The 3,117-nt window shown below is 44.5% G+C and overlaps 1 long non-coding RNA gene across 1 annotated transcript; it reads right to left on the bottom strand.

Annotated features, from left to right (window-relative positions):
- Nucleotides 1-2,053: 2,053 nt before the first annotated feature.
- Nucleotides 2,054-2,984, bottom strand: LOC141575062 (uncharacterized). Its single transcript, XR_012502340.1, has 2 exons — nucleotides 2,539-2,984; nucleotides 2,054-2,211 (listed from the first exon to the last, which is right to left on the bottom strand). It is a non-coding gene; the product is annotated as an uncharacterized LOC141575062 (long non-coding RNA).
- Between the last annotated feature and the right edge of the window lie 133 nt (nucleotides 2,985-3,117).

Raw genomic sequence — 3,117 nt, 5'->3', positions numbered from 1 at the left:
TTTTAAAAATGTGAATGTTTTAACTATTCAAAACCTATATATTTTGGTTTTCTATATAAGGAGTACTCTAAGAATGTACTTTAGTAGTAGAAATTCTTATTAAACTCTCTTTAAACATTCTCACTAAATTAGGGTTTTCTCACTCAATTACCATTGGACTCTATTTTGTCACATTTATATATGTGACTACAAGATATTTCTATTATAAACTAGTGATTTTAGGTTTGCCTATTGTCTTTTGAGTGACTTTATCAACAATCTAATTTATTCAGGCCTTTATACCTACTGGCACAAAAGCAAACAAGTTTCAATCAATACATCAGGATGATCTAAGTGTAAATGGTATTATCTCATTTTATCTTAAAGCTCTCTGTTTAGTGATAATACTTCCTCTGGCACTACCTGTGTTTTTGTGTATGAGTAACCTGACTTGGCAAAAGAAACAAAACCTCAAACCCCAAGCACAATTAAATCTGCTGTTCTCATTAGGAAGATATCACTCTGTTAAAGTTACATACTATGTTGTCTAGTTCACTGCAGTACAGTTTTTAAGATTCAACTGTATTCATTAGAAGCTACCATATTCTTTAAATCTGAATAACAAATACTAATTGTGAGGGCACATAGTTCAAACAATAAACTGTTGAGTTGCTTTATGGTGTAGTCCCATACTCTCCCCTTTTCTAAAATCTAAATCACTGGGAGTTTACCCAGGACTTGCCATTTGCCAAAAACAAAACCCTCTTTTCAGCCCGTTTCTGGCATACGACATCCTGATCATTCATTTCATCTTAGAACATCCTCCTTGGATGGCTTGCCATTGTACTACTCTGATTTTCCTTCTGCTTCTCTGGCTGGTCCTCTTGCTGGCCTCTTTTCTCTCTGGCATTTCTCTAGGTCCTGTGCTTATATCCTTTTTCCTGTAGACCTTAACATTTCCTTAATTATCATGTCTGTAGGAAAGGATCCCAAAGTCACAGCCAAAAGGGCTCCAAATTTCCCCATTTCCAGGAGCCTATGAACCATCTTTACATGGGCATCTCATCAACAGCTCAAACTATGCTCAAAGAAGGCTCATCTTCCCTCCAAAATAGGTCCTTCTATTTCTATCTCTGTCCATGATTCCAGAATTCTCCCTGTTGATTACTTTGATATCCCCAAATCATGACACCTTCTCCTCTCCCTTGACATTCAAGATGACCTTTACCTGTTCTATGCCTTTTCCCTCCCATCCATTCTGAATCATCTTGTACTCTTCTTAACTGCTGTTAAGAGTCTCCTTCACTATTTCTCTCCCTTTCTATCTTCAATCGTGTTGATGCCAGAGTAATCTTTTAGAAGTATCTTTGAGTGTATCATGTCCCTGATTAAATGGTTCCAGACTGAAGTCCAAGCTCTGACCCCTTCTTGATCTCACCCTAACCCACCTTTTCAGTCTCATTTGCAACCATGCCCTATGTTGGAGCCAGAAAGCTCACTCACAGTTCTCTGCACTTCTCTCACCTATTTCCCTTGTCTGGAATATCTGCTGTCAAAATCATTTATTTCCTATGTCTGTAACGTCTGCTCTCAAAATCTATCTCTATGTTTCCCTAGCAGCCTTTCTCTCACTTAGCTGCAATCATTTCCTCCTTTACCAGGTTCCATGCAGCATTTGATCTATTTATCTGTCAACAATTTAGTTATTTTGTGTACTTGTCTTATTTCCCCTGCTAGACTGTAAGCAAGATTTCAAGTGGTGTATTCATTCCTAGCCCTCCTCTCTCCACCAGGGGGTCTAGTAAAGTGCTGTGCTTATAAATGTTCTGAATTGGAAATGATTTTTAAGGAATGAAAGAGAAAATTAAGAGATAGCAGAGTGAAAAAAATGTAAATACAATAGCAGGAATAGATTTCACAGCTCCTGATTTCTATCTAATACTTTCACCCCAGGTTCCCCATTTCAGCGTTGCTACCTTTCCACTCAGGAATGCTCTCTCGCTTCCTTTTTAATTCGATGATTTATTAATCAACCATAGTGCTGTCTACAAAGTAAACAGACGGTGGGGAAGTATGAAAGTGAAAAAGTCAGGGTCTTTATTTCAAAAGATCTTGATTTTGATCTCGACGGGTGTGTCAATACACATTTCGTTTGTGCCGCTGAGTCTCAGTCTCAGTTGCAAGGCATTAGCCCGGGAGGACTAAAGGTTTCTATCAGCAGTGCGAAGACATCTTAAAAACATGAAAATAAATTAAAATCTATGTAGGTCGTCCTAGGTTCGCCAGTAAAAATAAGTTTGTTATAGAGTAGTAAAATTAAAATGACCACAAAACAAGACGTAAGGGGATTAAAATAATCCCCTGGTAACATCAGTAATGCCCTCTCCAACACAGGTCCTTCACCAATAAGGACTGGGTCTGACTGCACCAACCCTTTCAAAAACGAAGACATAAAAAAATTTCTACTGCACCATACTGCAACGTTCGAGCACTGGGGACATTCCCACGCGGTCACGAGCCTCTGCAACACCCGAGCTGTCCTGGCCATTAGGAACTCACTTCCAAAAACGAGCGCCGCATCCCGTGGGGGATGGAGTCTCATCCTGGGAAGGCAGTCCCCAGGCGTACCCCACAGAGTTCTCACAAAGCAGAGAGCTCTCGACAGGGGAAACTCCGAAGATCGCCCACACAGGCCGCCCTTCTACCCTCTCTAAGCAATGCACGCGTCGCGCCGCCCCTAGCCCGGGACTGCGATCCGCGCCGCGACCGCTGGGCCCAGGTCCTAAAGCGCCCAGGCCGGCCTCAGGAGCGAGCGTAGGCGCCGGAGGAGCGGCCGCGCAGGCAACACCGCGCTCCGTGCGAGCCACCTCCCTTCTTCCCCGCCCGCCCCCGACCGCGTCGCTGGGGAGCTATGGAGGGCGGGAAGCCGCGGGGTGGCGGGCACCTGCACCGCGGGGTCGCCCCGCCCCGCCCCCTTTAGCTCCCTCCGCGCCGTCTACCCTTCTCTTCCGCCCCCTCTCTTTCGGAGCCGCAGCCCCGATCCCTCCCGCTCGCGCGGCAGCCCGGCCGGTTGTGACGTCCCCAGACCCCGCCCCCTTACTATAAATACTGGCGTCTCCGGTGCCGCCTTCCCACACT

Source organism: Camelus bactrianus, chromosome 25 (genome assembly GCF_048773025.1).
Source record: "Camelus bactrianus isolate YW-2024 breed Bactrian camel chromosome 25, ASM4877302v1, whole genome shotgun sequence".
Taxonomy (NCBI): Eukaryota; Metazoa; Chordata; class Mammalia; order Artiodactyla; family Camelidae; genus Camelus; species Camelus bactrianus.
Note: the sequence above shows the minus strand (reverse complement) of the source record. Positions and strands in the feature narration are given on the sequence as shown.